The following is a 22,493-nucleotide window of genomic DNA, read 5'->3' as shown; positions in this document are numbered from 1 at the left end:
TTGATCAATGGTGTCACCTTGATGGTACCTCAGGTGCTGTTAGGCCGCTCAAGTGCCAGGCCAAAGCTGCAGTCAGGTGAAGGAGGGGTGGGCTGGGCTGGTCTCAGCCTCTTTATTCAGTTTAGCCATAATGTGCAAATCTCCTTGCTGGCAGCGTTTAAGCCATTTGCCATCCCATTTCAGTGCGTGCCAGCGCTGCTCAGCCCAGAGCCCTGTGAGGCCCGGTGCCCCAGGACAGACCCCCTGAGCCCCACAGTGCCAGGCCTGGCTTTGCAGGCTGGGCTGTGCGGGGCCAGAGGAATTGTTTGGATGGCCGCAGGCAGGGAGTTGTGGTCAGCGGCTCCATGGGCGGCTGCAGGCCAGGGATGAGGGGTGTCCCTCAGGGAGGGCTGTGCCTCGGCCCCGGGGCTCAGCAATGGCTTTTCCAATGGCACAGAGAGTGGCTGGAGCTGCCCTCGGCAGGGCCTTTGCAGGGGACAGGAAGCCGAGCGGGGCAGGGGCTGAGGAGAAGCTCTTGGGGTGCGCAGGGAGGAGAAGCTGAGCGCGAGCCGGCAGTGGGTGCTGCCAGCCCAGAGAGCAGCCGTGGGCTGGGCTGCATGGAAAGGGGCAAAGGGCAGCAGCAGGCAAGGGAGGTGAGCGTGGCCCTCTGGGCCATTTTTGTGAGACCCTGCCTGGAGCACGACATGCGTGTGTGGGGAGCCCAGCATAAGGAGGACGTGGACCTGCAAGAAGGAGTTCAGAGGACTGAGAGGGAGAGAAAGAGGGAGTAGGATAATCAGATGGAACTAGATGATTTTTGATGTCCTTCCCAACCCGTAAGTATACCATGACTCTAAAAGAAGTGGGGATGTTTACTTCAACTTGACTTACTCATAATATTATTAGCATAATATTTGATTTATTTTAGTTTTTATTATACTAATTTACTTCTACTACTGTTTCTTCTCTTTGTCCTTCTTCCTTTCTTCTCCTTGTACTTTTCCCTTTTCTCCTTCTTCTTCATTTTCTTCTTCTTTTACTTTTCCTTCTTCTATTCTTATTCTTCTTATTATTCGTATTCTACTTCTTCTTATTCCTATTCTTATTCCTATACTTATTCCTATTCTTATTCCTATACTTATTCCTATTCTTATTCAATTACTTTCTATTCTTAATTCCTATCCTTATTTACTGCAACTGTTTCTTAATCTTCTTCATAGTCTTCTAATTATTCCTAGTCTAATATTTTTTTGTGTGTGTATTTTTTGGGGGTTTTGTGGGTTTTTTTTGGATTTTTTTTTTTTCCCTACTACTAGTTTTTTGCATGGACAGTTCTGATGTTAAAGCAGGAGCTTTTCCTGGAAGAGCTGTCCAGCGTCAGACGATGTTGCTCTGGGAGGTGGTGGAGTCGCTCTCTCTGCAAGGTGTTGAGTCGTCCGGATGTGGCACCTGGGGACACGGTGTCAGGGCGATGGTGGTGGTGGTGCCCGACGCTGGGTGGGACAGGAGCGGCAGGCAGGTTTGGGGCCGGCTGAGTGCCTTGGATGGTGCAAAGCAGGCGGGTCCCGCCGAGGCTGCAGGGCCGTGCGCAGGCCAAGGCAGCCCGTGTGGCTCGCTCAGGCCGGGCATGGCTGCGGGCCGGCCGCCATGGCAGAGGCCCGGGCTGGCGCCGGCCGCGGCCCCTACTGCTCGGTGTGCGGAGCCAGGCAGGGGCAGCGGCAGAGGCGGCGCAGCGCCCGCAGTGCCCGCCGCAGCCGCGATGGCCGCCTCTTGATGGCCACGGGCGCCTCCACACGGGCAGGGGAGGAGGCGCAGCACGGCCCTGGGGAGCTTGGCTCGGCTGCTGCCGGCTCAACCCAGGCCTCGCGAGGGGCAGCCCCGGGGAACCCGCCTGCGGACAAACCTGCCCATCGTCGCTCTCGCTCTGCCTGGTCTTCAACGAGCTCGAGGACGCTCACTCCGTCCCACTCGTCTTCCTCATGCAGCACTGGCTTGTCCCCGATGGTCTGTTCCCAGCTGTGCTGCATGAGGTCTGGGAGGCTGTCGTTCTCCCAGTCGGACGGCAGAGAGGGTGTCTCACCATGCCCTGGGGACTCCACCTGCTGAACGGAGACTTCCTCTTCAGAAAGCTCCTGGGCCATGGACTCCTCCCAGTCTGACGCTTCCTGGTGACAGGCGACATCGCTGTGGGACAGCTCTTCCTGGACGTAGTCATCCCAGTCGGACAGATGGTAAGTGTCACAGATGTCTTCTGGGGAAAGCTCCTGCCCAATGCCGGCTTCCGCTGGGGATCCCTGATGGCAGCTATAGGTGACACTGCTGCAGGCCGGCAGGCCAGAACTGTCACCTGCTGCCAGCCACTGCCCGCTGATGGCCTGATCTTCTGGCCTGCTGGGCATTGGGCTGGCTGCTTTGGAGTTTGGGTCGGTCTTTTGCTTCTCCATGTTCATCGTGCTGTAAGGCACAGAGGTCCCTGGAGCTGCTTCCTCTTGTGTGAGTGGCACTCCTGGGACTGGGCAGCGCAGGGTCCTGTGCCCCTTATATACCCCTGCAGGTTGGGGCTGTTCCATGTCACCAGGACAACAGAACGCCCAACAACGCCCAGGAACCCGATAGAACGCCCCTGCGTCACAAAGGGCCCAGCCCAGCACCCCTTCAGCAGCCCAAGCCCGTGGAAGTGGCATGGAGCAGCACCCAGACCGGAGGGCTTCTAGCCCCTTGTCGTTGTGATCCACTGATTAAAATGATCAGAAATGGCTCTGCCTCAATTAGGGTGCAAATGAGATCATGTGCCAAAGTCAGTAGCATGGGTTTTATTGAACAGGAAATGAGAGAGAGACAGAATGACAGGGAGAGAAAAATAGAAATGGAATAGGGGTGGGAGGAGAGAAAGAGAGTGGCAGAGGCAAATGAAGTAGAAAACCTCAGCACTCTGTGGATCCCAATGGAATCCTGCTCTCTGATGGAGAGCACCCACAGATCCCTTGGAGATGGATCCCAGTGGCATACTGTGGATTCTCTACATCTCTGTCTTCTTGGTGCTCAGGGTCCCCCACAAACACGGAGTTCAGGGGGTCAGTGCACACTTGGGCCAGGGGGGAAGGCCCAGGTTCCTCCCCTGTCAGGGACAAGTCTGGCACAGCCATGGCAGCAGCCTCTGGCTCTGCTGCATCCCTTTGCATCAGGAGCATCTGGCTCTGCTGCAAGGCCTCAGCAGTGAGTCTGGGCAGCGCTTTGGGGCTCTTGGATGGATTCTGGCCCCTCCTCTGGTGTCCCTCACGGGAACGTGCCGTGGATGTGGCCTTCCCGGGGAGGGCATTTTCCGGCTGAGCCAGTTTGTGTGAGGGAGGATGGGTGTTGACTGCCTGTGAGCAGAGGTTCCCCCACAGCCCCAGAACTCTCGTCCTCCCTGGCTGGCTGTGGGCAGTGTGTGCAAAGGTGGCCTCAGCAGATGAGCCTGTGGGCTACGGCCTCCCCCAGCCCCAGCCTGGCCCAAGGTGATTTTCAGCACAGCTGCTGGGTTTGGCTTTCTTTGGATACAGTCTCCTGCCTGAGTCTTGTGTCCTTGTCCCTAGAGCAGAGGCAATTGATCAATGGTGTCACCTTGATGGTACCTCAGGTGCTGTTAGGCCGCTCAAGTGCCAGGCCAAAGCTGCAGTCAGGTGAAGGAGGGGTGGGCTGGGCTGGTCTCAGCCTCTTTATTCAGTTTAGCCATAATGTGCAAATCTCCTTGCTGGCAGCGTTTAAGCCATTTGCCATCCCATTTCAGTGCGTGCCAGCGCTGCTGAGCCCAGAGCCCTGTGAGGCGCGGTGCCCCAGGACAGAGCCCCCCCCCCGAGCCCCACAGTGCCAGGCCTGGCTTTGCAGGCTGGGCTGTGCGGGGCCAGAGGAATTGTTTGGATGGACGCAGGCAGGGAGTTGTGGTCAGCGGCTCCATGGGCGGCTGCAGGCCAGGGATGAGGGGTGTCCCTCAGGGAGGGCTGTGCCTCGGCCCCGGGGCTCAGCAATGGCTTTTCCAATGGCACAGAGAGTGGCTGGAGCTGCCCTCAGCAGGGCCTTTGCAGGGGACAGGAAGCCGAGCGGGGCAGGGGCTGAGGAGAAGCTCTTGGGGTGCGCAGGGAGGAGAAGCTGAGCGCGAGCCGGCAGTGGGTGCTGCCAGCCCAGAGAGCAGCCGTGGGCTGGGCTGCATGGAAAGGGGCAAAGGGCAGCAGCAGGCAAGGGAGGTGAGCGTGGCCCTCTGGGCCATTTTTGTGAGACCCTGCCTGGAGCACGACATGCGTGTGTGGGGAGCCCAGCATAAGGAGGACGTGGACCTGCAAGAAGGAGTTCAGAGGACTGAGAGGGAGAGAAAGAGGGAGTAGGATAATCAGATGGAACTAGATGATTTTTGATGTCCTTCCCAACCCGTAAGTATACCATGACTCTAAAAGAAGTGGGGATGTTTACTTCAACTTGACTTACTCATAATATTATTAGCATAATATTTGATTTATTTTAGTTTTTATTATACTAATTTACTTCTACTACTGTTTCTTCTCTTTGTCCTTCTTCCTTTCTTCTCCTTGTACTTTTCCCTTTTCTCCTTCTTCTTCATTTTCTTCTTCTTTTACTTTTCCTTCTTCTATTCTTATTCTTCTTATTATTCGTATTCTACTTCTTCTTATTCCTATTCTTATTCCTATACTTATTCCTATTCTTATTCCTATACTTATTCCTATTCTTATTCAATTACTTTCTATTCTTAATTCCTATCCTTATTTACTGCAACTGTTTCTTAATCTTCTTCATAGTCTTCTAATTATTCCTAGTCTAATATTTTTTTGTGTGTGTATTTTTTGGGGGTTTTGTGGGTTTTTTTTGGATTTTTTTTTTTTCCCTACTACTAGTTTTTTGCATGGACAGTTCTGATGTTAAAGCAGGAGCTTTTCCTGGAAGAGCTGTCCAGCGTCAGACGATGTTGCTCTGGGAGGTGGTGGAGTCGCTCTCTCTGCAAGGTGTTGAGTCGTCCGGATGTGGCACCTGGGGACACGGTGTCAGGGCGATGGTGGTGGTGGTGCCCGACGCTGGGTGGGACAGGAGCGGCAGGCAGGTTTGGGGCCGGCTGAGTGCCTTGGATGGTGCAAAGCAGGCGGGTCCCGCTGAGGCTGCGGGGCCGTGCGCAGGCCAAGGCAGCCCGTGTGGCTCGCTCAGGCCGGGCATGGCTGCGGGCCGGCCGCCATGGCAGAGGCCCGGGCTGGCGCCGGCCGCGGCCCCTACTGCTCGGTGTGCGGAGCCAGGCAGGGGCAGCGGCAGAGGCGGCGCAGCGCCCGCAGTGCCCGCCGCAGCCGCGATGGCCGCCTCTTGATGGCCACGGGCGCCTCCACACGGGCAGGGGAGGAGGCGCAGCACGGCCCTGGGGAGCTCGGCTCGGCTGCTGCCGGCTCAACCCAGGCCTCGCGAGGGGCAGCCCCGGGGAACCCGCCTGCGGACAAACCTGCCCATCGTCGCTCTCGCTCTGCCTGGTCTTCAACGAGCTCGAGGACGCTCACTCCGTCCCACTCGTCTTCCTCATGCAGCACTGGCTTGTCCCCGATGGTCTGTTCCCAGCTGTGCTGCATGAGGTCTGGGAGGCTGTCGTTCTCCCAGTCGGACGGCAGAGAGGGTGTCTCACCATGCCCTGGGGACTCCACCTGCTGAACGGAGACTTCCTCTTCAGAAAGCTCCTGGGCCATGGACTCCTCCCAGTCTGACGCTTCCTGGTGACAGGCGACATCGCTGTGGGACAGCTCTTCCTGGACGTAGTCATCCCAGTCGGACAGATGGTAAGTGTCACAGATGTCTTCTGGGGAAAGCTCCTGCCCAATGCCGGCTTCCGCTGGGGATCCCTGATGGCAGCTATAGGTGACACTGCTGCAGGCCGGCAGGCCAGAACTGTCACCTGCTGCCAGCCACTGCCCGCTGATGGCCTGATCTTCTGGCCTGCTGGGCATTGGGCTGGCTGCTTTGGAGTTTGGGTCGGTCTTTTGCTTCTCCATGTTCATCGTGCTGTAAGGCACAGAGGTCCCTGGAGCTGCTTCCTCTTGTGTGAGTGGCACTCCTGGGACTGGGCAGCGCAGGGTCCTGTGCCCCTTATATACCCCTGCAGGTTGGGGCTGTTCCATGTCACCAGGACAACAGAACGCCCAACAACACCCAGGAACCCGATAGAACGCCCCTGCGTCACAAAGGGCCCAGCCCAGCACCCCTTCAGCAGCCCAAGCCCGTGGAAGTGGCATGGAGCAGCACCCAGACCGGAGGGCTTCTAGCCCCTTGTCGTTGTGATCCACTGATTAAAATGATCAGAAATGGCTCTGCCTCAATTAGGGTGCAAATGAGATCATGTGCCAAAGTCAGTAGCATGGGTTTTATTGAACAGGAAATGAGAGAGAGACAGAATGACAGGGAGAGAAAAATAGAAATGGAATAGGGGTGGGAGGAGAGAAAGAGAGTGGCAGAGGCAAATGAAGTAGAAAACCTCAGCACTCTGTGGATCCCAATGGAATCCTGCTCTCTGATGGAGAGCACCCACAGATCCCTTGGAGATGGATCCCAGTGGCATACTGTGGATTCTCTACATCTCTGTCTTCTTGGTGCTCAGGGTCCCCCACAAACACGGAGTTCAGGGGGTCAGTGCACACTTGGGCCAGGGGGGAAGGCCCAGGTTCCTCCCCTGTCAGGGACGAGTCTGGCACAGCCATGGCAGCAGCCTCTGGCTCTGCTGCATCCCTTTGCATCAGGAGCATCTGGCTCTGCTGCAAGGCCTCAGCAGTGAGTCTGGGCAGCGCTTTGGGGCTCTTGGATGGATTCTGGCCCCTCCTCTGGTGTCCCTCACGGCAATGTGCCGTGGATGTGGCCTTCCCTGGGTGGGGATTTTCCGGCTGAGCCAGTTTGTGTGAGGGAGGATGGGTGTTGACTGCCTGTGAGCAGAGGTTCCCCCACAGCCCCAGAACTCTCGTCCTCCCTGGCTGGCTGTGGGCAGTGTGTGCAAAGGTGGCCTCAGCAGATGAGCCTGTGGGCTACGGCCTCCCCCAGCCCCAGCCTGGCCCAAGGTGATTTTCAGCACAGCTGCTGGGTTTGGCTTTCTTTGGATACATTCTCCTGCCTGAGTCTTGTGTCCTTGTCCCTAGAGCAGAGGCAATTGATCAATGGTGTCACCTTGATGGTACCTCAGGTGCTCTTAGGCAGCTCGAGTCCTAGGCCAAAGCTGCAGCCAAGTAAAAACGAGTGGGCTTGGTAATCTCGTTTGGAAACCCAGGGGCCTGTCAGTAGGCTATGATAGCTCAGTCCTGGAGAAGGAGAAGCAGGCAAGGGGAAACACCCTTCAAGGTTAGGATGAGAAGCTCCTCCCTCCTACAGGCCTCTACAGACCCATGTTAATCCTTTGAGTTCTATTGGTTTATACAGTTTTTCCAGCCCTGGTCCACTCCTATTCATCTTATTTTTATTCCCCCTAGAACCTTTTCTACTCTTCTGATTCTCATTTTTCCTGGTTTGTTTCAGTGCTCCACCCGTGTTACCCCATTGGTTCCCCTGGTTTGTTTCCCCTCCTCCGCACCACGTTCCCCTGTTCTCACTGGCCCTTGTCCCTCTGATTCACCGTTTCTTCTCCACATTTAACTTTGCGCCCTCTCCCTATTCTCCTCTTTGTCACTGGACCCTCTTTGAGGCAATAAACTGTTTTTAGAGCTCCATCCTTCACCCTTTTTGGTTTTATTGGGCTTTGAGAGTGCTGGTCTCTGGGAGAGACCTGTTGAAGCATACTGCTTCTGTCTCAGCCTCTTTATACGGTTTAGCCATAATGAGCAACATGTCATTCATAAAAATGTTTAAACTATTAACCATCTCTGTCTCTCACAATCTTTGAAAGAGGATTGTGTCTCCCAAGTCGCCTGATTTAGGTGGAGCTTTACATCAAGATATCCTGGTGGTTCGGAATCAGAGGAAACAAAGTCTCTATGTGAACAAATTATAAAGCAACTTAACAAGGTCTTAAGAGAATACTGTAATCAGTTGTTGAGATAAGGAAGAAAGGAAAGAAATTATTATATCTCCCACAGTCAAACATATAAATTGATAAAACAACTGCAGGAACAACAATAAAAATAATAACTATTATTACTATATTCAGAGTTGTAAATTCTTAGGATCCAAAGAAAAGCAAGAAAGTGAATTAGTGGCAGCAGGGAAAGTCAAAGTCATGATGCTTCTCATATGATAATATCAGTTCTGTGCAGCTGCTTGAAAAATTTGCATGCAATATCAAGAAAGAACATCTGCTGCTCAGTATGCAGCAGACCACCAAAGCTTCTGTAGAGGAGAGGTGGGAGGAAGAGACTGATAAGAACGAGATCATGATAAGCAAAACATGAAGTGGCATCCACTGAATGGCACAACCTCTATTATCACTTTCTAAGTCATTTACTCCCACTTTTCAACCGAGGACTAGCATTCATGATGATGGAGGTAGCTGTCATAGGTGGGCTAAGCTGCTAGTAAATTTGCTAACATGGGATAATGTTCATGGAAACGATGTTTTCCAGAACACATGAAATGCACACTTTCAAAGTAACAAAAACCTTTACATGAACTTGTGAGCACATTGCCTAACACCATCTTCCAATAGGTACAGAGGTAAGGTGGAGAAGCAAGGAGCTAAAAGACTGTGTTAGATACAAGTGTGGAAAATGATACCACAGTAAAGGTGTAAGGATCCATTTGTGATTAATCACATTTAATGGAGACATGGGAGTCAGATATATAAAAAGCTGTTGCTTCAGGCATGATTTTTAGTGTTGTAAGGACCTTGGTGTTTTTTCTGTTAAGCTCAGTAAAGTCACATTTAATGACTGAAAAGCAAGAAATTACAGGATGGAGTTCTCAAATGAAATCACTACCTGCACAACGCAAAGAAAACCACGTGGATTTTCCTTTCTGAGTATCTTGGTAATTCAGAAATTCAGTATTAAGAGCATGTAAATATTATCTAAAATTTGTGAGCTTTATTTCATATATATACACATAGGCATAGACTGTTAGGGAACCTTTCTTTTTAAGAGTGATAATAAACCTTTTGATTTTATTTGCATTATTTTCACATGCCTATATTACTTGTCTTTCTCTATCCTTCTATACCATCCATGTTAAAGAAAATATACTATTTGGGATCATTTCAGGAACGCATTTATACTGCAGCACTGCTCAAATGATGTTTTAAGAAGGGCTATATTTGGGATGAGAGGAGCACAATTATCTAATAATCTAATAATAATTTAAAAATCTGTGCTACCATCTGTGCAAAAGCCCTGATAGAGCCTCTACTTCAGCACAGTATAACTTGCTTAAAAAATGAATCAGTATCTTTAGTAGCAGGTTTTTTACTATCAGAACAATCTTTCTTCTCCATATTATATGCACAGAGGTCCATTTCTAGGAAAGGTAAGTAAGAGGGTATTGCTGTTATAAAAAGTCATTGTACTTGCTATGTGCAACAATTCTGATTAACAGATTCAGTAAAACAGAGGAAACTGAATTTTTAGTATAATCTGGAGAATTTTGTGAGGTACAATATTATGAAGTGCCAAGCGTGGTTATTAGTCACAGAGGGATCTGAGACTTTTGCTTATTTAATCAGTGAACAGAAATATTCAAAAAAAGTGTAATTTTGTGAGTCACTACCACTGAGCTATTTTTTGCAGAAATTATTTTCTGATTTTGAGCAATGAGCAAAGCTGTTCAAAACCTGTTCTCTCTTCTGCCACGCACCTGTGAGCCCCTGGAGTGCAAGCTAGTGTGCAGTTATGGTGCTAGCCCCATATAAACATAGATGCAGACCATTTTAGTGTTTCAGCTTAATCTAGATATAACAGCTGCGTAATACCATGGATTTATATAAATATAAAAGCAATTCTAGTTACACATAAATAAAATCTACTCTCTGAAAGCTGCAATTCATTTTGTCTTCAGAGCCTGAGGAATAAATGGTAAGTAACATGAACAGAAGAGGGGGAATGAGACCCTGAGGAAGCTGCCTTATGCAGCTCCACCACCTGCACAGCCACAGACAACTTTTGTTTAGCCAGCTGGAGTGACTTTTGCTCAGAAAGCTTCTGTCAAGTACTACTTCTTTTGGTATTCTCTTAGTCTGAATGGCCTGCTGATTGGGTTAGGAGGAAGGTAAGCAGAGGGGAAAAGAAAAGAAGGGAAAAGATAATTATGTTTTAGGATATTTTAATTTCTTCTATATATTGTACATAAAATAAAGAGGTCAGTAGAGCTTTCTCTCTCTTCTTTCCATTCAACTGTGGAAAAAAGGTAGGATATGATACTTGGTTATCTGTCCGGGCTCAGGCAGCAAGGAAGATTCAGGAGACATGTATATTCAAAACCAGAATGGGATTGAAACACATACAAATAAATATTTACTGGTAACTATTCTATGTCAGGGACTTTCTTTAAATCTCAGACTGAAATCTGAAATACTCTCCACTTCTTCACCTAATAACCATAAAATATAAAAACAAGGCTTTTTAGCATCTTGTGGAGCATCCTGTTGTGTAAGGACTTCTAGATGTTTATTTAAAAAACACTTTGGAAGAGAGTTTTTATATGAGACACTTCTCAAAGTTGTGTCAAGTGAGAGACTTTCTGATAGGCAGTTTCTTATTAATATGTGCTTCTTGTGAGTCATAATTCATTTTGTCACAGACTAAAGCAGCAGCATTTTGCTTTTATTAAAATGATAGCTTTGTTGACTATTCAATTTTTGGAGCCATTGCATAACAAGGGTCACTTTATGCCTCCTCTGTCACCATGACCTTCAGATTAGTGCTTTAGTTTCCACTTCAGACTAACATCCTGCTTTCATTTACTTGGTGGTTCCATGGTTCAATAGCACTTAGAGGGATGTTGACAGCAAATGGAAAAGTTTGAAGATGCTCTTGCTTAAAATAAGACTGTCTAAACATGTTGCATGCCAAATTTATTTTCTTTCTCTTTTCAGACTAATGACAGTTAGTTTAAATGATAGCTTTGATTTTGTTCTTCAACAATTACTATTTTTTGCTTTTTCCTTCTCCCAGTCCTTTGCCCCTGCCCTGCCATCCCCTGAGCCTCGCATCTGTGCAAAGGGTTTAGGTCTCAGCCTTTAATGAGGTCAATCAGTCTTCTTTTTACTAGAAGTTGGTATATCCAGCTTTGGGAAGAAAAGTATAATATCTTCCAAAAATGTAAATATGATATACTCTGTTCACTGCAGCTGACATGAAAGCACAGCCCAGGGAAGGGAATGCTCTGAGGTTCTTTGTGTCTTGACCGTCCTGAGCTGCTCTTCCATCCTGTAGAAGTCGGAGCTGTTTCTTCTCATCTGTCCTGAAGCAGCCTCTGTGGTAGGATTGACAAATACATACTCCAGGACTCAAGGAAACAAATTTAGCTTCCAGATGGCACGTTGACTCACAAAAATGTTCTCGCATTCACAGGGATAATGGGGACACAGAAATACACCTACGTGGACTGTACAGTCTAACAGGAATGCAGAATCTTGCTGGAACTGAGTCTGGTGCTGTATTTTTGCTTGAATGAGGTAATTGTAACACACAAGTAGCTCTTCAGTATTTCACTTAATGCTTTAGACATATATTTCACTACTTTTCATTCTGAAATATATGCATCCCAGAATGTTATCCTTTATCTTTTAGATTAAATAATAAGTGGTTTTTGATGTGATGTCCCTTGAGAGATATGACACCACATGGATCATTTTTACACCTTTGGGAATATTTGGATATTTTCCTTCAGTTTCATTTGATGACAATCTCTACTGTTGTGGTCAAAATTACTATGTCTTTAACCTTTGTGTTACCCACAGTAAACCACTCTAGTAATGAAGAAATCAAATTCTGTTAATGCTTGCTGTCCTGTTTGATAGTGACTCTTGATTTCTTGACAGTCTTGGAATGTACTGCCTAAGCCATCTCTTCTCATATTCCTTAATGGTGTTTCAACCCCTTTCAGTCAGAGGTAAAAGTAGGGCACTCAAGTGAATTTATTTTATTGGAAATTTTTAATGACCTTCATGTATTAAATCAAGTGAGTTTTGTGTGATCTGGCTTTATTTGATCTGTCATTAGCATTGGACATAGGGGATCAGGCACAGAAGATGCTCTTGCAGCACCCAGTACTTTGACTACTGTGAGTATTTGATGTCCAGGTGAGTGCACTCCTGTTGTGTCATGCATTCCTGAACATGCATTTCAGGTGATTGACTCAGGTAGGAGGGGGCAGTTGGGTGTTACATTTATTGTCTCATTGTTTGCTGTTGTCATTTTAGTACTTATTTTTACTAGCCTGTTCATGCATTTGTTCATTCCTATGGCTTATGTTATCACTTATACACAGATGACACATAGATCCACAATTCCTGTTGGTGTTCACAGACTTTGCCTTTGTATTTCTCTGCCTGCATCATCTCCATAACTGGATACATACTAATCTTTTATTACAAACAAAGAAGTCGAAAAGGATTCTCTTTAATCCTGTTGTGTACGTTTTCTGCTCATAAGTATTCCGTGTCTCAAATATTGCTTCTCTTTCCCTATGCTACAATACTGTGTGAGAGTTTTAAAATGTTCAGTATAATTTACTGTATAATTAACACCTTGCAGATCAAAACTGTATTTTTCCCATGAATTGTATATTTGTGTTTTTTTAAATGCAACTCTTCAAGTATTTTAATTTTGTTTTTACTGCTTATATTACAGATTTAAAATATCCCTGAAACAAGTGATCCCTGGTCTCACCAAGTCAGGCAGAGCACAAGTTATATTATAAGACTACCACTTTTCAGTCCAGTGACCTAAATTTTAGATTACAGCAAATACAAAAGCTACTGCCTGCTTTTTACCATGCGCAATCACTTTTATATGATTTGACTTCTTTTTGTAGACTTGCCCAGAATATCAATTCTGTTTATAAATTGTGTCTACTCTTTTTCTTTCCTAAACTGTAGGAGCTATAAATATAGCAAGATCCATTTTTGAACAGCTTTTTCCTCTCTGGTTTCTTCTATATTAGATCTTCCTGACTTTTAACAACATCATTTGTCAACTTGCAATGTACTTTCAGTTTTGATTTAAACTTTATCTTCAGCTAATTTTTTCAGAATATCTACCCTTTTGTTACACACTATTTATAATTAATTTTTTGGCTTGACACATGTTCTTTTTATTCAATATACATTTCATGTCAAAAATATTTAAATTACTTAATAAGGCATAGTCAGAGATTGATAACACAGCTGTCATTATTGCTTTACCTTGTTGGCAATTATATGAATTGCATTTAATTTTTTTGCAAATGTCATTCTTATGCCCCTATAAAATGCATGTTTAATTTATTTGCAGGAAGTTTTCAGTATGACAGCCAAAAATATACACAATTATTACAACATTAATGGTTTCTTATCTGTAAGGAACTGTCCCTTCTGATATTTCTATAACTGGTATGCTGACATTCATTAAAAGTGGCTAATCTTAAGTGATGGTGAAGGAAGCATCAGCATGCTGCTTTTATTGAGATAGAGAACCAACCTCAGAGGAAAGGTGGAACTCCAACAGGGAAAGCAAGGACATGGTTAAAAATTTGGGCATAATTTGGAGGAATCCCCAAATTATGGGGAGCAAGTGAGATGCTACCAGGGGAAAGGGTTTATTGGTCCATAGGGTAAGCAGCAATTTAATTCCCTCCAGCATTGCCAGCAATTCTTGTGGGACTGGACTTTTTTAGATTGACAGTTGTAGCATGGGTGCACAAAGTTAACTTGTACCTAAACTTTTGTCACAGCTTGAAAAGTAAATAATTCGTCTGGTGAGTAAATGGACTGAAGGTGTATAAGAGAACCTTGTTTGCACACTGTCAGCAAAACCTCATAGATTTCTCATGGCAAAGATCTGTAAATTTGTTAGAACACATTGGCTTGATCTGTGTTCTCCATGATGCACTGGGTGTGGTACAGCTGAGTTGCTGGGGGGTGAGATGTGGCAAAGGGACCAGCTGGTAAAGGATGTGTTTATCAGACAATGTTGTTTAGTTTTATTGTGTTCAAGCTTCATGTGATGACAGACTAAAGCATTCTTGTAGAAGCTGAGAACTTGTGGATGTTTTACTCCAACTCTTTATGTGGCTGTTGTGTGGCTGCCCCTCTCACTCTCATAAAGGCAATACAGCTGGTGCTTGCACAGGAGCTATTTAATTCCCACAAACTAAGCACTTGGCTTCTTGAGATTGTGTCTACTCAGACATACCCCCTGGCAGGAAATATATTGATAAATGCAAGGTTTGTGCAGCCACCAGGAACTTCAGGGATTGGCATGCTGTTTGTAACTGGAGCAGCACGCTGGGGACATGTGACACAGTGCTCCACCATTGTTTTGATAGATGTGCTTGAAGACATGAAGAATGTGCAACTGCTTTCTTCTTGGGCTTCCAAAAGAATAATAATGCTAGTGTATGTTAATTTCTAACAGCCCACAACAAATACTGCTGGTAAATAGATAATAAGTCATGCAAACATTAGATGCTAACAAGCATGACAAGTGCTTTTAGCTGTCCTTGGGGATTATGAAAGATGAGATTGCCTCATCATTGTGGCTTGTGGCCAAGGAACCTATGTGGGAAGGTCTGGAGTAATGAACAGGCAGAACTGGAAAACAGTTTGGTGGGTTTGTTGGAAGGAGAAGACTGAAAACAAAAAGTATCAACAGAAAGGAGGAGGAACCTTGGGCTCAAGGAGCAGAGTCCTGAGCCCTCTGCAACCACTCAAGGTTTTCTGGAGACACCAAGAGGCTTCAGCTTGTGGCTGAGGTGTGTGGTGGAGCCTGGCTCGTGGGATACCTATGCCTAATGCCCATGAGGAGTTTCATGAAGAACCACCAATTGGCCTTTTTTTCCAAAGCTGTAGCTCATAATCAACAATTTGCACCCAAAATGAAATTTTTGGTCACATATTGTGTACCTACTCTTTTATGGGAAAATCCTGGTAGTAGCCACAGGTGGATTTTTAATAAATTAAAGTGGTTTTTTTAATATTGATTTAACAGAAATATTTTAAATTATTTTGTCTTGTATTCATATTCATATTTGTATTCGTATTCATATTCATATTAATTTTCTCTTCCCTTTTGAAAATAATTTAAAGCTTTGTGTCCTATAAATTTATAAACATTAACATGCAAAAATATTAGCAAGAGGAAAACAGAGAGTCAAAGCAGATGTTTCGCAGATGTTTTAACCATCCACATCTTTCTAACACATTGGATTTTTTTCTGACCAAATACATGGTGGTCTCAAGGCTTATCTTTTTTTCCTCACATCTTGCTTCTCATCCAGTATTCTTCCTAAAGTTCTTCTTAAGCTGATAATACTACTACAGTCAGAGTAAGTGGTTTTTATGTGTTCTCATTTTATTTTCCCGTTTCTAAATACAGATTGATTATTTCGTATTCATAAATACCAACTCACTTTGATAGATTCATTAAATCCTTTTCTCATGTGCTATGTTTCTTTATTTTGTATCTGTACTGGCAATTTGGATTTCTCAACCCAAGGCATTTCAGTGCTTAGGATTTTTTGCATTCCTTTAGATGTTGCAATTTCCATTTACAATTTTCAATCCTAATATGATGAATAATATTCTTTCATTTTTTCTTCTTCATCAGTTGGTCTTTTGTTAAGTATTAATGTTCTTAATAAACACAGAAGCAGTATTTTTATTTGGGGACAATAACTAAATTGACTTTGGCTGAATGTCAGTGGAAATCAAGTTTCTTGCTTCATTTTTCATATTTCCCTTTTATGGCTTAAGAAACTTTTGCTGTTTATTAAATCACCCTCCAGAATTACAGCTCAGCTTCAATTCTAATAAATCTCAGTCGATCTGTACACTTAGAGATTTCCAAAATGCATGCTTGTTTTCAACTTACTTTTTTTATATCTTTCTGCAGTTGATGCCTATACCTTCATATTTTGTCCTGTTGCCCAACCTGGAAATTCCTAGTAAGTTTTTAATCTTTGCTTTGAGAAATCTTTGCCATCTGCTGTAGTAGAGGGCTTCAACTCTTTAATTTCTCTATCTTTTCTTGTTAGTTACCCAAGCTTGTCCTTTTGAGACTTAAAAAACCATTCCTTTAGCCCAGTGTTATTCCACCAAGTCATCCTGCAGTAAACTTGCTCCATTATTAGATTTTTATCATGTAACTCTCTCAGATAACATTTATTATTGTTTTACCATATAGAACTGTAAATACCCTAAAGTCAAAGCAAAGCCTTCTGCTGCATTAGTGACTTTGTCCCTGCCAGCTGTCCTGTTAAATGTTTCTGTATTAGTAGATGTTAAGAAGAGCTTTGACTCTGCAGTGTTTATTGGCAAAGGTGAGGTCGCATATAAGTGCGTATTTCCAGCATTTCTCTATCTTGCATTGTTACAGAGATAGCTTCTCTATTAAAATATACATCTTTAGATCTGAACCCTTGGGTATCTAACTGTAATCATAAGAATTTCTAGGGTTGATTTTTTAAATAAACAAACAAACAAACAAACAAGTCAGAACATGCCTCGTCCTCAAAAAAAAAAAAAAAAAAAACAGATACAAAAGCTTCATCTGAAGAGTGTATGGTAGCAAAAAAACCATTTGAGATTATTTCGTTAAGCTGACAATATGGGAATGATCTAACACATCTAAAAGGAGTACACAGATAAAGTTCATGGTCCTCAATGTCCTTTACAATGCTTGAAATGCAAATCAAAATTCAGATTTTGTAACCAATTATGTCTTGGGGAAACAGACAAATCCTGTTGTTTTAAGAAGTATAATTTGATACAGTGTGTATTATAAGGCATAGAGAGGCAAATAAAGTGGCACATTAGTAGGGTACACACTATTAGTAAGTGCCATGAGCTGCTGATCCTTTTTTTAGACAGGCATTACCTGTTGTAGAATTGCACTGTAACACCTCCCACATAGAAAACACTATTTTTTTTTCCTTTTCTTACTATGATGTTTTTAGAATTTTATTTTTCTACTGTGAAAAATTAAAAAAAAAACCCAAAAACTAAACACCAATAAATCCCAAAATGATATTTGCTTTTTTGACAAATATATTACCAGTGGAAGATGATGATAATTTGTCACTCAGCAATTTTGGAGAGTTCTGTAAAGAAGGAAATAAATTACTTTAATGGTATTATTTCCCAACTGCAATGCTTTCCATGGGGTTTTCTGATTTATCTAACATGTTCATCCATTCCATCTTTCTCAGTTATGACATTTTGAAGAAAAATTAAAATATTTAAGGAACATTACCAACTATTAGAAGCATGGAGTGCAGGCTGTGGGAAGTATGATAGTGCCAGTCATTTTATCATCAGTGAATGTTTACATTGTTATAAGGAAATCATAGTTGCTTTTGCCTGCTTATCTGTGTAGTGTGGGCCATTAAGATTTAAGAAATTAGTTTTTATTTCAAAACAGGAGATGAAGACCATATTTTCTCAGCAAATGTTCTGCCTTGGTGTAAAGCAAGAGCTGCAAGTATTTGCATAAACCACCATTTTAGACCCATGAGCAGATATAATGGACAAACGTGGCAGGCAAAGCTCATGACAAGTATTTGAAACAAACTGTTGGGTGCCAGTTCAGTAATGGGGAGGGTGTCCTGGGTCACTGCTGTGCTGAATCAATATCATGCATGTAAGCTTTGTTCTTCCCTTATAACCTCAGTGGTCTCAACTGCACCAGGCAATGTGTACTTCCTTGTTTTGAAGCAGTTCCTTTGCTGTAATTCATCTGCTGCTTGCTTGTTTGGTTTTTTTTTGTTTTGTTTTTTTGGGGTTTCTTTAGTTAGGGTAGAGGAATAAAGTTTATATCCTAAACAACGGGCCCCAGGAGTACGTCCCAGATGCTGAGTCTTTGTGCTCATATTGCAGGTGTCTTCAGTAGGTGAAAGGATGAATTCTCAGCGTACAGCATTGGCATCACTGGGCAGGTGCATGTCCCCATGTTTTCTGTGAAAGATAAGAGAAACCTGGATGCACTGAAGTGCTACAGAGGACTTCTCATGTGGAGAGATGCTGGCTGTGGATGATGGATGTGAGCATCACTGGCTGCAGGAGGGACAGTAGATTCCCAGCCTCAGGGTTACTGATTGCAGCAAAGTGGTGGCTTGTGGCAGCTGGACAGATTTTTACCCAGGCTGGTTGTATAGAAAGGCCAAAGCTAACACCATTCTGTGTTATCTCAACAATATTTTATTGTCAAGAAAAATAATTAACAGAAGTGCAGCTAAAAGCTAATACGTTGCAAGAAACTGTAATGATGACACTAATTTTCTTTCAGGTGTCAGTTTATAATAGAAATTCATTAACAATAACAGCATTCAGATAAGATGTGAAACAGAAAAGATTTTATAAAGAAATTACAACTCTTTAAACTCATCAGGTTTCTGGGTAAATTTGGCCTATTTTCTTGCTGGATAAGGAACACCCAAGTGGACACTGTGGTAGTCACTACACTGCCTGTTTCTTACTGTGTTTTCTGCTTCCTTGAAGTCCCTGATCCCTCTCAACCCATACACCCACAAAGACATTCTTCACGCTGCTTAATGGATCTCTAGGGCATCTTTAGGGAGTTACAGCTGTCTGGTACGCAAACAACACATGATCAAGTCTGTTTCCAAGACATTGTGGGAGTGAGGCAGAAGTTGTAAAGCTTGTACAGTTTACCGAAAGTGCACATTTTATCCCTCTCTTGGGTTTAGCTAGCTTTAGGTTTTCAACTGTATTATTTTTTGCTGCTGTTTTATTTCATTCCTGAAAACGTCTTTGTCTAGCCTTGCTTCCTTCTGTGAGCACTAGATCTCATCTACTGTCGAGGACTTCTCCTGTACTACATAAATTTGGGAAAGGACATATTAAAAATTAATGTGCGAACTCACTTGAGGGAGAGGAGAAAGAAAGGAAGTGTTGCAGAATTCCCCTCAGGAACACAGAAACAGATGAGAAAAAGAAAATTTTCAGCTGCAAGAACATATCACTGCTGTCTATGGTGAACAGCATATTGAGGGAAGGCTGTTTGGACTTACAAGGCCCTGTTAAGACAGGACAAACTCGAGCACATCTGTAGAGATGAGACTAAGAGTAATGAAAAAAAGCAGAAAGGGATTTGATCCAAGCAGGAAAGCCAAGGGCAGTAGTTTTTGAGCAATGTCTCTTTCGTTTAGATACCATATCAAAGAAAAACTTGAAGTAAAAAGCCTAAGACACATAGTCCTTATCTATCTAATGCCTTCTTTCTCCCTCTCTTTTTAATAGTAGCTCAATCTATTTTAATGTGAAATATTTAAGCATTTTTATATTAAGAAACTTAAAACAGTATTTGGGGTTTTCTGGAAAGAAGTCCCCTTTTTCTGCTCAAACAATTATGTAACGTGTCCAGTTTTCACAAATATTTCCACAAAATTGACTGATACAAAAAAAATTTGTACTGTTCCTGGGGGAGAAAAGAAATCTATATGTTATCAATGCCTTGAATACTTAGTGGCCTATGAGCACCCAGCTCATCATGAAAGATAAATAAAATTTAAATAAATAATATATGAAATTAAAAAAAAAATCAGACCACCATACAATAAGGTATGGCATATATTCCACTTTGGAGGAAGATTCATATATCATGTGTATGGAACAGAGCTCTACTCATGAATTATTTGTTTCTATTGCAGCACACGATAGATTAAAGGACACAATCCAAGTTACAGTTGACATCTTAAAGCAGTGCTGTGCATAGAGATATTATTTATGAAAGAAATATTATACAATCATACGTTTTCAATAGGGCCTGCTTTCTTTCTCTTTTGAGGCAGAATAATAGTAAATAAGGTAAAAAAAGTATTTAAAAAAGCACTAGGGGTTTTATTTACAAAGCAATATCTTCCCCATGGTTTTATCTAGTTAGCTGCTCACACTGGTATTTAATCTTTCTGTTCAGAGCTGGTGCTCCGCTCATCTTAAAAATCTGGTGCAAGGCTTCACCTCCTTTGCAGCTCATATCCACTGATTAGTGGGGGATCATCCTGTGCTCTGCTTTGAGACTTATATGGGTGGCTGTAGATTGACACTGTGTTTTTCTGGTAGCTGCAAAGGTGTTCCATGATCCTTCTGTGTCAGGATGAGCTCCCAAAGTGAGGTTACTTAAACCTCACTGCACTCAAGCCTATGTTGGTCTGAAACGTCATCATTAGTGCGCTTTTATCTGCAGAGTCAGAAGTATCATCTAAGTGACTTTGCTGTCCTTGAATGTTGAGTTATGCCTTGGAGAAATATATTAGAATCTACACTCCAAAATAAAGACCTAATCAGGGAAATACTGCCTATTTTGCCTCCCTTTATTTTGGAAGAGAAGATAGGAATTTGAAAACATATTTTAATGCTGAGGTAGATCAGCTGGTTAGGAGGAACCTGGTAAAAATAGAGGATCAGATGTCTGGATGACTCCAAGCAGAACTGCTGTTTGATAACATGTTTAGTCCAAACTTTGAACGTTATGGAACCCTTTAAACACAAAGATAGGAGCTTTATTTGCATGCATGTTTCATTTAGTCACAGACTGTCAGGAGGTTTTATGTACGCAAAATGTTACGGAAATATCTATTCCATCATTTATAGATGAAGTTTTCAAATTTACATACTTAATTGCAGAGACTGCACAAGTGAATGTCAATGCACAAAATCAAGATTTCTTGGTGCAAAAGGAAAAGAGCACAGAGAACAACTGTGTATATCTGTATAGAATTGATATTTATTTTGATTTATTGCAATTATTCATTTTGCCATGTTATATGAAAAATGAGAAAAAATTCTTATTTTGCAGATTTTTAGTGACAAATAAGAAAATGGTGGTTAATTATTTAAAAATATTTTCTGCTACATTCAAGTGGTGATTCAATAGTTTGCACATATTTTATACATGGAATATTATCATGTTAACCATAAAACCTTCCCTCAGCAATGCAAACAAACCTTCTGTATTGAAATCTTGGCTGTTGTTGTAGATACTGGGAGAATTGCCATGGCTTTAGGAGGATGAGGATTTCATCCAGAGTCATACCTCTGCAAAGAAAGATTGTTGTTCATGGTACTGGAAACCACTATCCCAATCTAGGATATGATGTTGAGTCTAAGTTTTTAATTCAGTTCAAAGTAGCTCACACTCATAATAAATTCACTCCCATGGGTATAGTGAATCAAAAGCTGAATACTGACCTTACTGTAAAATAAATCAGGATGTTAATTTCATTGAAACTATAAACAAATAATTTGAGGTGTGTTTTCCGATAAGATGGACTGAACCCAAAGAGGTGCTGTACTTCTTTTTTTTTAATAATTTTCTTGCTATTTTTATTCGTTTCAAGTGAAAAATATTCTCTATTTTTTGCCTTTGGGCAGGAGATGGAAAACTGCATCTAAAATTCCCTATTTATTTCTAAATAATACAGTACTGTATAGAAAAGTCATAAAAACAGAGACTGCAAATTGAATTCCAATAACTCTATCCTGTGAAAGCAAACTTCCATCTAGTAAATGAGAAAGCATTATTGACAATTATATGCAAATTAGCAGGCTTTTGGCAGGCTTTTCAAAACTATTATCTTTTGGCAACTCTGTAAATTATGTAGCTATGGCAGCAATGTAGAATTGCTCATTATACTTTATTGATACATTTATGTCTCCTTATATTGGAATATTTTGCTATGGGTCTTTTGAGACGTTCTTTGCTTATTTTTGTGCCTCCATTTCTCTCGTGCTTTGTACTTACCCCCACACTCTGAGTCGGAACTTCCTATAGAGTCACTGGGCCAGAGGGAGTCAACTTCCATCATCATCATCATCACCATCATCTCCACCCCCTCTTCTTTACATCCTGAAGGCTGTCAAACAAACAGGCAAAAATTAGGTGTCATTTCCTTACCACAAGGCTTCCCTGGAGACCTGTGCATATCCTCCCTTTTCGAAACTGTGTTCCTCCTTCAGCTCGGACCACGTATTCTTCTACATGCCCCAAATTCAGTAGCCTTCGTTTCTTCTGGAGCTGAGAATATATTTTCCATTGCCACTGTGCTACAGAGTATGTGCTCTCTCTCTATTACAGCTTATATTTAATAAACGAGGAACAGGCATCCTGTTTATGTTTATTCATAACAAGTTTAGATGTTACTTTTGAAGATAAAGAAACAAGTTTGATGATATACAATATCTGCTACACGCTCTGCACTGATAGCAAACTTTAGCAATCAAGGAAAGATAAAAAGGTTTTGGAGAATTTAATCATGTACTTCAAAGTAAGCTTAAGAACATATATTTCAGAAACTGAGATAAAATATGAATGTTTAATTTATCTTCTTTCTTTTTTACCATGAATGTTTCTGATTCTGTCGCTAATAACCTC

General features: G+C 43.1%; 1 long non-coding RNA gene across 2 annotated transcripts; it reads left to right on the top strand.

The window, feature by feature from the left end:
* The first annotated feature begins 5,560 nt into the window (after positions 1–5,560).
* On the top strand, positions 5,561–22,217 carry LOC148224064 (uncharacterized). 2 transcript variants are annotated; one of them, XR_015803402.1, is made up of 6 exons: positions 5,561–5,780; positions 11,252–11,381; positions 11,475–11,578; positions 12,126–12,205; positions 15,996–16,047; positions 17,978–22,217. It is a non-coding gene; the product is annotated as an uncharacterized LOC148224064 (long non-coding RNA). The 2 variants fall into 2 exon arrangements; XR_015803401.1 differs by having other exon boundaries at positions 11,475–12,205.
* Positions 22,218–22,493: the final 276 nt, after the last annotated feature.

The sequence above is a fragment of the Sturnus vulgaris genome, chromosome 4 (genome assembly GCF_052056855.1).
Source record: "Sturnus vulgaris isolate bStuVul1 chromosome 4, bStuVul1.hap1, whole genome shotgun sequence".
Classification (NCBI taxonomy): domain Eukaryota; kingdom Metazoa; phylum Chordata; class Aves; order Passeriformes; family Sturnidae; genus Sturnus; species Sturnus vulgaris.
The sequence above is the reverse complement of the archived record's forward strand: the minus strand, read 5'-3'. Positions and strand labels throughout refer to the sequence as shown.